We start from the raw sequence: 13,018 nt of genomic DNA on the forward strand, positions 1-13,018 counted from the left end.
GTGAACCCCCTCTGAATAAATGTTGTCAACCCTCCCCCCCCAAAAAAAAACCCCAATAGGGGTTGCCACAAGTTAGAAATGACTTGAAGGCACGCAACAACAACAAATTATTCTTATTATCACAAGCAATGCTGGCAGTGACATAAAATACTGTTTAAAATGTATTTATTTCTCTGAAATTAACTATAGAGTTTTGACATGGTGGTAGATACTCTGGAGCAAAATGTTCCTTTAAAACCAAATCTAAATATTAAGGATAGTATTCACTTTAACTAATCTGATAGTGGAGTAGACAGTGGGATGCTATTTGGTACTCCATCTCAGGCAGTTGGCTCTGAGGTTCTCCCTAATCCAAATTTGACATCCTGAAAGCTATACTATGTACTTTCTTGGGTTTTTATGTGTATTATGTAGGCAAAATGTTGAAAATCAATAGGCTGTTTCAGAGTATGAAAAGGGAAGGGAAGACACTATTAGAGTAAGAAAGATCATTAATGTATTTCTGATATTGACATATTATTCTTTTTAATATTCAGATACAATTCCAGAAAAAGCTAGGAGGCTGTAAAATAGATACGAGACCAAATTTTATTATGGAATTTGCACAGATTGTTTCCTTGACTAAATTCACTTAGCCTTACTGTATAGGCATACCTCAGTTCATGAAATCTCAGTGAGTGAATTTTTCATTTTACAAAGGCTTTCAGGCACACATGGCTATAAATAGGCTCCTTTCCACTCTTTCCACTCCATCTAAGAGGAAAGCCTCCTTGTGGCACCAGCCCAAGAGATCCCACCCATCATGCTTGAAGCTGTGGTTGTGAATCAGCTCTCTGTGCATAGCAATGGATCAGAGAGGAGATTGAACTCTTTTCTGATTAACAAGGGCCCTGTACAGATGGGCCATTAAGCACGTCCTGGCAATGTACTAGGGTTGCCCCACAACCCTAGTACATTGCCAGGACGTCAAAATGGCAGTGCCCTGTCTACATGGGTGCTGCCATTTTGACATAACAGCCGCATCCCATCCAAATGGTGCGGCACGGCCATTATGTCCTGGTGCCGCTGCAGGGCGCCTGTGCTGCCCTTTCAGTGATGCCAGAAGGAGCTCCAAAACGGAGCTCCTTTCGTGCTGCGTATCGCTGGCGCAGCCTTTACATGGCCACTGTCGGGGTGTCCTTGGGGCATGAAGCCCCAACGACACCCCTGTCCAGGCTGCAGGGAAGCGGCGTTTTGTCTGAATCCCGCCACTGTTTTTTCTGGAACTTAAATGTATTGACAGCATATAGGACATTAATTCTGCTGGTAGAGGGAAAGAGGCAGGAAGTGATTGAAGGGGATTCCTGAAGCCCCTTCCCAATTCAGAAAGGTATTTTGAGCCTTTGTGTTCAAGGCTGTCAGTGCTTAGTGTGAGTCCTTCAACAGAATTGTACTCATTTAGATTGCTATACTGAGATGTTGTGTAAAAAAAATTAAATATACAGGAAGATTTGGAGCAAGAAGTATATTTTTAGAACTTGTTGTAAGGTTGTTATACTGTGATTCTAGTGTGGGGCAAAATCTGAACTTCTTGCATGAGTACTGGGTTTGAGCTATGTTTTATCTGAACAGGATGATACTACAACACAGAGTGGGGGAAATGGATCATTTGGCCTGTGTGGACAGGCTCTAGTAAGAGAGTTCTGGTACCTCACTGCAATGCCCAAGATTCCATAGGATGCAACCATGACAGATAGGAGTAGAATCATAATTCTATAGTTATGCAGTGTGAAGGACCTCAGGAAAGGCAATTCACTCTTCCTTGTCAAAACAAGGGTGGTTTGCAGGTGGGCTTGATTGCCACCAAAACAGCTTTTATCACCACCACATGCAGCCCTAGAGCCACATTGACGTTGCTACCCCTTCTCTGTTGCTCCATTGTGTGCTTCATATTGTTTCTACTGTATTTCATTTCTATGTGATTCTTCTTTGACATGTATGATGTCCACTCTATGTATGTTTACAGACAGATTCACCTTTGTAACCATTTTGAAACAGTCTTTAATGCTTTGTCATATTTTGATACCACCCTCTTCAAGGAACTAAGGAAAACAACATTTCATTATGCAATCACCTTTATTTTATATGTGCAACAACTCTTTCAGGCAAATTAGGTTGAGAAAGAAAGATGTGTTCACTGTCTCTCAGTGAATTTCATGTGTCAGTGGAGTTCTGAGCTTTGTTTCCCAAGTCAACAGGTCATTCTTGACTGGGTGACTTGGTGGTGACAAAAGCCTTCAATCAATCACCATCAGTTGTAACCTGTGTATGTGTTCCGATTAAGAGTTTCACTCTTTAAAAAAAACCAAAAATAATATATTTACTTATTTATGACATTTGCATGCCATTATGTCACAAAGTTCTCTTGGCAGCTTAACAATAGTTAGTTGATTTATGGTATAAATTTTGCAATAATTATTTGTGTGTGTATGCATTTGTATGTGAGTTAACAGGAAGGACAAAAAAGCATACACTTGTTTTTGTTTCTATGAATGCACACATCATTATGTTGTAATAGGTATAATCTCAAAAGAGGCATTCTTTCTGATATGGAAAAGGGAGTAATTGTTGTTATCATGTGCCTTCGAATACTTCCCAATTTATGGAGACCCTAGGCAAACCTATTATGGGATTTTCTTGCCAGGTTTCTTCAGAGAGGGGTTTGCCATTGCCATCCTCTTAAAAAAATAATAACCCTTGCCAATGGCAGTTTTGGGAAGTACTTGTGTTCTAAGTAGTACACCTTTCTGAGCCAATCAGATTTAATTAATTGGACCATTAAACACTGAAGTCCAAAGTAAGGTTAGTCTCTTCCTTTGAGTGTGAAAAATTATTTGAATATTTTGCAATCACATAGGAAGAGCATGCTCACAATTATCAGGCCTACCAATCCAACCATCTATAGCACTTTTCAACATTTTTCCACAGAAGACTCACCCTGTCTTTACTGCATAATCATAACTCATTTCCTGTGAAGAGCAGTCAGTGTGCAGTGTCTAAAAATAGTTGTGCTGTGAAACATGAAGATTGCTGCATTTCACAGATCAACAAACATCTTATCATCCATTTTTAGGAGGAGACCAAAATTATAATATTTTCAAAATGATAACCCAAGAATCTGGAGTATGCACAAATTACAGCAGCCACTTGTTTTTCTTCTTCTTCTTCTTCACTGACATATATTAGTCAGCATAATTAGTTTTTGCTAATTAGATTTTGGACAGGTTAAAAAAAATTAAACAGATTACTATTTTTAAAGGAAGCCTCAGGAAGCAGGCTATACTCTACTGTGTGATTGCCAACAGACAGGTTTTATGTTGTTATTGTTAAAATATACACCATGCAATCTGCATTCTCATTTTTGTATATAGTTAAAAATACTCCGACTATGATTATGCAACAAATCAATATATTATTTATCTGCCAGTGGGTGCATCCAAGCATAACAAATCATTGGCTTTATGAAAACAAGTCACAGCAACTCTTGGGATCCCACAGTCATCACTATTTTCTTATTACTTCTAACTATAAGGAGAGAGGACTAGAAGCTACTACTTCTGAGATGAGAGCCACTATGATGTATTAGTTTGAGTGATAGACTAAGACTCTGGAGAACAGGGTTCAAATCCATGCTCAGCCATGGAAACTCACTGGGTGATCTTGGACAAGTCATACTCTCTCAGCTGCAGAGGGAAGCACTGGCAACCCCCCTATCTAAACAAATCTTAAATCAGTTGTAAGGATTATATACTAATGGTTTGATGCTGAATTGGCCATACATCATGTGGACAGTTTGCACCAGAACTGGGGATTGGGCTCTGCACCATCTGGACTGGTTGCTGTGAGGATGGAAGGAGGACATGGTATTTGGCCCATGAGGACAAGGCATGAGCCACGTTGAACTGAATGGAGCCTATTTCTGAATAGGCATGTAAAATTAGACAGTAAAGATGTATAACACAGATCAGGGTTTCTCTTTGTTTCAGAAGGAAAATTATACAGAAAAGGAAAGAAAAACAAAATGTTTAGTGGCAGATTTCATTTAAACAATATTAATTATTATTTTAATTTCAAAATGCTGGTGTTTTGAGATTTTAAAAAATAACAGTCACTATTGTTTAAATGAAATCTGTTTTCATCCAGTGTTTTGTTTTTCTTTTTCTTTGCAATACCTTTGTGTTTTTGTCTGCCACACATCTCTTGCTGAAGATGGCTTAGGTTCCTTTCCCTCCTCAAAGACCAGAAAAAACTCCTCACTTTTGTTTGTTTAATTTCTCTTACAAATATTCTGTCACATTTTTCTTGGAGCTTCTAACCGAGATCTCTAATAGAACTTCAAATGAAGTTGATCCAGGCAAATGGAGAAAGCTGCTGCTTGCTAATCTTCTTACATAGAAGTCTTGATGACTTTAGTTTGTCATAAACTTGTTCCCACTTGAATCCAGCAGCTCTTGGGTGTTAGAATTTGCCCTCTCCATTGCATTCAGTAAAAGGGGGCAGAAGAGCTGGTCAAAGAAATACAATATGTATTGATGTTTCCATTTCTTAGTCACCAACATTTCCTACCTCTCACAAAGTCACTAAAATTGTTTGCCTATTCAGTTCCAGTATTTTGTAGAGGTATTGCAGACAAAAAGAAGAAAGGCATATTAGAAACAAGAGAACAAAAAGTGCTTTCACTGAAGGACTTTCTCCTACATTCAGTTCATGTGCTAGCATGAACTGATAGTATTGGATCCAATTGACTTAGTCACCACTAAATCAATGAGACTAGTTTATTTTAAAATGCAACATGGTTCACTCTCCCTCAATACATTGAGCAAGACAGATTAAAATAAACACATCACACTTACATAAGTTAGTCCAGTTTCCCCTTTGCAACCCTTTATGTTGCTTTCTGTCATAATAGTACTTCCTTGAAATGGTCTCAGGTTTCTCAGCAAAGTCACTGAGCTGATGTTAAAAACTGTGATTACATTTAGTTATGAGATCCATCTAGGCCCAACTGGTTTTCTCTATGATACCAGAGACACACTTGCACAATTATTTATTGAAGCATATTTTTTCAACCAAAAAGACCTCTAAAAGTGCTTACCAGATCTGGGGGAATACAACTCCCAGAATCTGCTAGCTATCATGCTCACTTTTTCAAACTCAGTTGTTCTGACCCAATAAAATGTAGTGCCTACCTATATGCTTTTAACCTCAAACTACAGGAAAAGAGAGCACACTTAAAAATTAGGAAGAACTTCTTGATCGTAAAAGCTGTTCAAAAGTGGGAGGGTGGTGGAAGCTTCTTCTTTGCAGGCTGGATGGCCATCTGTCAGGTGTGCTTTGATTGTATATTCCTGCAGGGCAGGGGGTTGAACTGGACAGTCCTTATGGACTCTCCAACTCTGTGATTCTGTGAAATGATATGACATAGAAGAACAACGGGGTAGGGAGGGGACAAGACAACAAGCAAACAAAGGCACAAATACGTAGCAATTATGAGCAGTGGGGATAGAACCAGTTTTTACTTTTAGGACAGCTGAGGGAAAGGCCCAGATTTGCATCTCTCTCTAGTTGTTGTCCAGTGACAGATGAATCAGAAACAAAGAGCCACCTTGGATCCTGTAGAAGGATAAAGGCAGAGTATAAAGTAAGCAAACAAACAATATCAGTGGGGGGCGGGGTCCAGAACATTCAGTTTTGCAGATACTGTTAGGACTTTAGGTAGCTTGCACAGTTTGGCATATATGTTGTTTCATTTTCAAAAATTCAAGTTACTTCATTCTTCTTTATTTGTCTGCTAATAGTCACATATTTTTGTAACTATATAACTCTCTCTCTCTCTCTCTCTCTCTCTCTATATATATATATATATATATATATATATATATATATATATATATGTCTCAAAGGTGTCATAGCTTGAACTTAAGTTAAACAGAAGAAAAGACAGGAAAAAAATCAAGCAAAAATCAGATCCCAACAAATTACATGCTACACACCCTTATACCATTCTTCGTTTACACTAACATAAAACTTGACATAACCATTAGACATCAACAAGCTTGTTTGTTATACTTATTTATATGTGTTTTCCTGCCTAATCTAAAAGTGTATGAAGTGGCCTACAGCAGAATAAAGATCAAGAAATCACAGTAAAAGATGACAGCCAGCTGAGACAGTAGCAACTGGACAGAATCAAAAGTCCTCAAAAAGGTCTAGAGATACAAAGACATTAAAAGGGGGAAAAATGACTTCAAAAATGTAATCCTAACAGATCTAGCTGGGACGAAGTTCTGTTTTCAATGAAACATAATCTTCCTGTTGACAGTAGTGGGACCAGAAACCACATTGTCTTTTAATTGTCTTAATGCATGGAGAGTTGTGTATAGGGGAGAAGACATTCCCTGAGGTAGATTAGATTCTGCTGATTAAGACTTTTAAAGGATAACACCCAACAGATTTCCAAAGAGCCAAAGCACTGAGGGGTATAAATCAGTGGGATCATTTCATTTATTTCTTTGGAAATAATTGGCATTCTGCAATGAACATCCACCAGGGTCTGCAGAGCAGCTTAACAACAGTCAGTGGTAGCTAGTGGCCTCAATGTCAAGGGGCAGCTACTTAATAGAAGATCCTATTCTTTAGTGAAGGAATGGTAAATATATATTTCTGTTTGCACATTCTTGGTGGAGTCACACATTTCCATTAATCCCAGCATGCAGTGATCATCACAGTCAGTGAAATGCATGGTATATTGTGTAATCTTCAGAACAATTTGATTCCTGGACCATCACACAAATGACCATCCCAAATTCACTTTATTATCCCATGGTGGAAGAGAGTTTAATATATCAGTTTCTTTCACCAAAATGAATTCCATAAGGTGGTTATACAGTCTCAAGTGAATGGAAGAAAAGTGGTCATGTGAATTTCATCCATGTTCCTAAATAAAGTCTATTGACATTTGAACAATGAATCATACTTATAGCTCAATATGGAGGATCACATTTTATAGCGAAAGCTATCTAGCAAAACAGTACCTCAAATATATTCTTATTATATCATGGATTTGAAGCTGGATCAATAGGATTATGACTTTTTATGTCCAAGAGCTGTTATGTTAGATCAATGGCTTAAACAACACAGTTGAATGACAGCTTAACAGAAGAAAAATCCAATATCCATGGAATACTCTTAGGGGAAATTTCCCTCTTCAGATAACAACCATACATGCAAACTTGGTACTCCAGTATCTTTTCCTGCACACTTTATACGTAGATTCAGAATTAATGAAATAGAATCAAAATGATGGACATTATATTATATTAATTACTAATACCCAGTAACAATGTGTCTCTGTTGTGCCTTCGCATTTTTGTGTAGTAGTTTGTTTAGGCTATTAATTCCTGGTTATGTTTTGTCTGATCCTATTCAGAGTCAGTGTAAGTGTTAAAAAAGTACAAGATGTTCTCTATACAGTAAATGAACTAGTAAGTGAGAAAACAGAGGCTGGATACTAATGGATCTATGGAAAAGCAAGCTTTTGTGTTAAATAGCTCCTGTTAGCAAGGGACAGCTCTGCTGAATCCATTTACATGGACTTTTTGTTTTTCTATGTTCATTGCATGCCAATTCCACATGGATTTTTCTTTTTACAGGAAAAAGCTGTGCACACCTTTGTGCATATTTTAAATATATGCATTAATGGATAAATTAATGGATGCACTCACCCACTGACTAAAGATTGTTTGTGTACATTCTAGAAACATGCAGTGCTTTTCCTGCACATTTTTCAATTTTGTGTAAGTTAAAAAAATTCTTTCTTTCATGAAACACCTTGAAAGCTTAGAAACGTATGGATTTCTGACCCCAAATCATGTCCAGTTCATGTAAATACATTTTTAAAAACCTGACAAAGTGAATTTATCACACGTCCCAGCTGCAGGTACAAGCAGATTGCTTTGACAGAGTTTTCAGCCAAGCCAGCTTTGCTGATCCTATGAGAACAGAAACAGTGCTCGTTTATAATGTGTACATGAATGACATTTTGGAAAGACAGGATGCAATGGTTAGCTGGTACTTGATGTGAGTACAAAAATGAGTATAAAATGAATGAAAACCCCGAGTCTTTCATCACACTGTCAGAGTCAGAAACAATCCTGGCCCATGGATGTTGAAAACCTGTTCAGGAGTTCTCCCAACATCTGCATGCCAAACCTATGTCTAATATTCATGAATAATTGAAAACCAACACTTTGGATGCTTCTCAACTGGTGTTTCTTTTTCCCCAAATAGCAGGTGCATAGGAATCCATGAAAATCTAGTTGAAGTGACTGTTCATTGAGTACCTCCACCGGGAACCAGCACCACCAACAGATTGTGGTTTTGGTATGTCACCACTTGCCTGTTATCTAAGGGGGGATACAGACAGCTTAGAGCCATCCTCTTTTATACTGGATTGGGACCAGGGCAAAGAGATGTCTGGCCCCAATCCAGCCAAAGCCCACCCCAAAAAAAGAGCAGATAAGATCCCTTTGAAAAGCTGGCTCTCGGGAAAGTGGCATCTAAGTGCCACGCCACCAAGTGGGAGAGAAGCCAGCCAGTGTTTAATTGTCGATCTGACTTCAATCTTGCTTGGGGGCATGGTTCGTCTAAATGCTATGCCCCCAAGCAGGCTCAAATGGGCTATCTGTACAGCCCCTAACTCTCACAAAATGCTCAGAGGATATACATGATTATGTGTTATCTATCTGAAAGGAAAACTAGAAAGTCCAGCATGAGTAGGCCATGTGAGTGAATTGGAAGGGACAGTAGTGGCCTACTTAATATATTTGACACCTGGTGCAGACAATTTTTAACACTCATGTCCTTTCTACAACAAAATTGTTTTCAGTAATAATTATGAAATGAAATGAATAACAATTGCTAGAAAAGAAATACAGACAGTGAAAATTCTCCTTTATTGAAATTTGTACATACAAAATTGTATATAAACATAAAGTTTTCACATTTCCTTCTTCACAGACTAATCTAGTTTCCTGTATGGTATGTTTAGTGTAAAATTGGATAGGGTGATAAAATGTAGCCTTTTGTTATCCTCTTGTCAACGACAAACTGGTCTGTTTCTGACAACAGTGATTTAACAGTAGACTTTTGTCCTGAGTATAAAGCGACACAGCAGGACAATAAAAATGTTGTGATGCATCTTGTTGGTAAATTATGATGGTGTAAGTCAGACTTAATTCTATCACAGCACACTTTTTGGCCAGAAAAGAGGTGAGAACTCTTTTCTGACTATGCAATGACCCAAATGTCCACCCAAACACAACTTGTAAGCAGTACAGCACTCACAATATAGCAATTTCCATGTTGTAGAGCAGGACAATAACAAGCAAGACTTGTTGGGTTTTCAAAATAGTTGCATGAGCCTGAAATATGAAGTAGAAACATTATAAATGTATTTTATCCCTTCTGAATTATAATAACAAAAAATCCCTCAACTCCCCAGTAGAGGAAAGGAAAGAAAAATTCACACAAGTTTATTGTTGACTCATAGAAAACCTCAACGGATATTTTACCACAATCAGTCTTCTGCAATGCTAACTATGGCATTGTCAGTAACCAGGACACTCAAATACAGGATACCCAAGTACAGTTGTGTCACTGGGGAGTTTTGCAAGGGGGGATACAGACTGCACTGGGTGACACTCCAGAAGGGGGGATGACACCAAGTCGGCTCCCTGCCCCCGCAGGTGCTACTTCAGCCCACTCAGTCCCTCCTGGGCCCAGGGCAGAGGCTTTTGGTGTTTGCTAGGGCCAGTGTGGGTGCTCCTAGGCCCCATGCAGGGCCTCCTGGGCCCAGGGTGGGGGCTTTTGGGGCCTGCTAGTCCTAGCACAGGTGCTCCTGGGCCTGGGGCAGGGGCTTTTGGGGCTTCCTGGGCCTGGTTCAAGGGCTTTTGGAGCCTGCTAGGCCCAGTGTGGTGCCTCCTCGGTGCCTCCCCCACCCAGAAACCCTGCTGGAAGCCCCACCTCTGGGAAACCCCCCCCCACCGGGTGTCACCACACGTGGGAATGCCACTGCTCAGTAAATAGTCTAGAGTATCCTGTCCCCGCAGCGGCCCCAAGCTGCCCCCATTATCTTGTTGAAACAATAAGACTGAAAAGTTGAAAAAACAACAAAAATAATCTTTATTTTTAAGAAAATATTCATAACAAATACTGACCAAAGATACAAAATGAACAAGAACAAGAATGGCAAGCAAAATAATACAAAATAGCAAATATACCAAACAATAAAATCTATACTGAAGTATACAAAATATAGTGCAAAAAAAAAAAAGTTAAAGCGGGGGGGGGGGGAGTCACAAAAGAAAGCTAGTCCTATAAAGGCTCAATAGTTGAATAAGATAATATATACAGCTGAAGGTCAGTTCCATCTCAGCAGTTCAGCATTAACCCTATAACGACCAAATTTCTAGATCTTGTCCATATTCCAATATACCTCCGCTTCCATTTCTGTGCCATGGTGGCTGTCTGCATGGTCAGAATGAGTGACCCACCATGGTGGCAGAGAAACAGGGCAGTTCATCAGCATGAAACTGAAACACAGAAACTGAGGGGCCTGAATCTTCCCTGAAGATCCAGAGTAATAAACAAGTTTTTAAAATTCATATTAAGTCTGCTAAACCCCAGTTGTGGTACAAACATGCAGCACATTATCCAAACGGCTCAGTCGTGCAATAATCGCCATTGTTTTGGACTACAACTCTAAGAATCTCCATCCAGTATAGCCAATGGCCATTGACACAGGGGTAGTTCCGCTCTACCCCTATATCTTGTAGACGTTTTAAGGTTCTTTGCCTTTTACCTGTCTTTCTGATTCTGTTTGGATTTTCTAGGAGATGCCATATTGGTCACTTAATTTCCCAAGGTTACAAAACCCAGTTCCATCCAATAGTGAGATCAACATCAGTATTCCCCTTAAGTACAGTATTATTAAGTGTTAGTTTATCAGGAAATTAACAAGAGAACAAGCTGCAGCTTTTATGCTAAGATTTATTCAAGTAACACAAGTAGCACAGGCAAATACACTGTCTTCAGTGGCACACTTTACATAAACAGTCTAGGCACAATCTTAGACCTCTATTAGAATTGTATAGTAAAGCATTACACACTCTCTCCTAGTGTGTCTCTTTAATCTTATGTAGAAACTGGCATTTGGATGGGTATTAAATAGCAAGCTTCATCAAGAAAGGAATATCTTACCACTTTTGGGCATTTGGGTTATGAGCATTTGTGGAGCGGCAGCAGCAGACAAGAGGCAGTTCAGTTTGCAGAGAGCAAAATCTGGTGCTTTGCTATGCAAAAGCCTTCTGTTTTATACCCTTTTTATCCTTTGCTTAGCCACTCCTCCCTTGCTCTCACATACAATCAAAGGAGGGATATGAGGTAAGGTAGAAGCCAGCATGGTGTAGTGGTGTGAGTGTTGAAGTGTGACTCTGGAGACCAGGGTTCAAATCCCTGCTGAGTCATGGAACTGTTGGGGTGACCTTGGACAAGTCACATTCTCTCAGTCTCAAAGGATAGCAATGACAAACCCCCTCTGAACAAGGTTTGCTAAGAAAGCCCCATTATAGGTTTGCCTTAAGGTGACCATAAGTCAGAAATGACTGGAAGGCGCACAACAATAACAACAATAAAGGAATCGTTACTCTTCTGACTGTTTTAGACGATGTCCATATTGAGATATATTTTGTCTCCCAAGGTACTGATCTCTCCTTTTCTTGTATACAGGTGCAAAGGTGTTTTGCTGGTATTAGGACAATAACCTTGTAGCATCAAGACTTGTTATTATAAGCCAACTATTACCTTCATTTTTTCTTTTTCCCCCTTTTACTTTTTGGCTTACACCTAGGACGGCTCCCTTCCAAGGCATTTTAATTTCATATCATGCTACTCTACAATACATCTCTTCAGCTTCAAAAGCTTAAATGAGGAAAACAGAATCTGGAAAAAAAAGCCCAGCCTGTTACACCATGCTGGATAGAGGATTCTGGGTATAATAGTCCAAAACATAACTTTTATATTCTCCGTGCTGAATATAAGCTGCAAAAAAGAAGAAGAAGATTGTACAAATCAAGGTTAAGATGAGCACCCCCCCCCAAAAAAAACTGTACTATCTTGAGCAATTTGTAAAATTTATGTTAACTGCTACCACTTTTATCGACATATCTACAGGGCTATTTTTCTAAACTGCAGTGTTATTTCAAGTCAGATCGAAGCCCAGAACCTCCAGGTGCACATTAATGCAACACTACTGACTTCATAGGATTTGTGTCGAATTACATTAGCACAAGATTTGGCCTTTACTGATTTCTTCTAACTGGGAGTATAACTCAAGGCTTGCTCTCTTTAACATTTCTTCTACTTTGGGATGCTAATAGTTGACCAAAATCACCAGGACAACAAGCTGAATAATCCTGCCAGTTTGAATTACAAATGATGGATGATACTGGGCACAATGTGACTATTGTTGGCCTTCAGCTAAGATATTGTATTGAAAAATATTTAGTAGTTTATGGGGGGGAAATCTGTGTTAATATTACTCAGTGCATATATAATGCTTCTCATGGTTTCAGAACTTCACAGAAGGTCAACTTTCCTTTTAAAGATAAGAGGCTGAAGTATTGTACTCTGTGTAGACTACCAACTTAGGTTTATGGCTGAATTGACAGATTTAAAGATAAGGTCATGCGATTCATAACTCATGGCTGTCATGACATCATACTGAAATTTTGTTTCAGTTAGCGTTTTATAAGAATCACCTAAAATTTGTAAATACCTGTATCTCCCATATTCAGAAATGAAAGAACTTGATTTTTTTTAAAAAAAATGAAAATATGACATAAAGCAGAAAAACAGAACTGATAGCTAGTTCAAACCAAGCAGTGTGTGTCCTCTGGACTCCTTCTGGAACTACTACCAT

The sequence above is a fragment of the Sceloporus undulatus genome, chromosome 2 (assembly GCF_019175285.1).
Source record: "Sceloporus undulatus isolate JIND9_A2432 ecotype Alabama chromosome 2, SceUnd_v1.1, whole genome shotgun sequence".
In the NCBI taxonomy this organism is placed as follows: Eukaryota; Metazoa; Chordata; class Lepidosauria; order Squamata; family Phrynosomatidae; genus Sceloporus; species Sceloporus undulatus.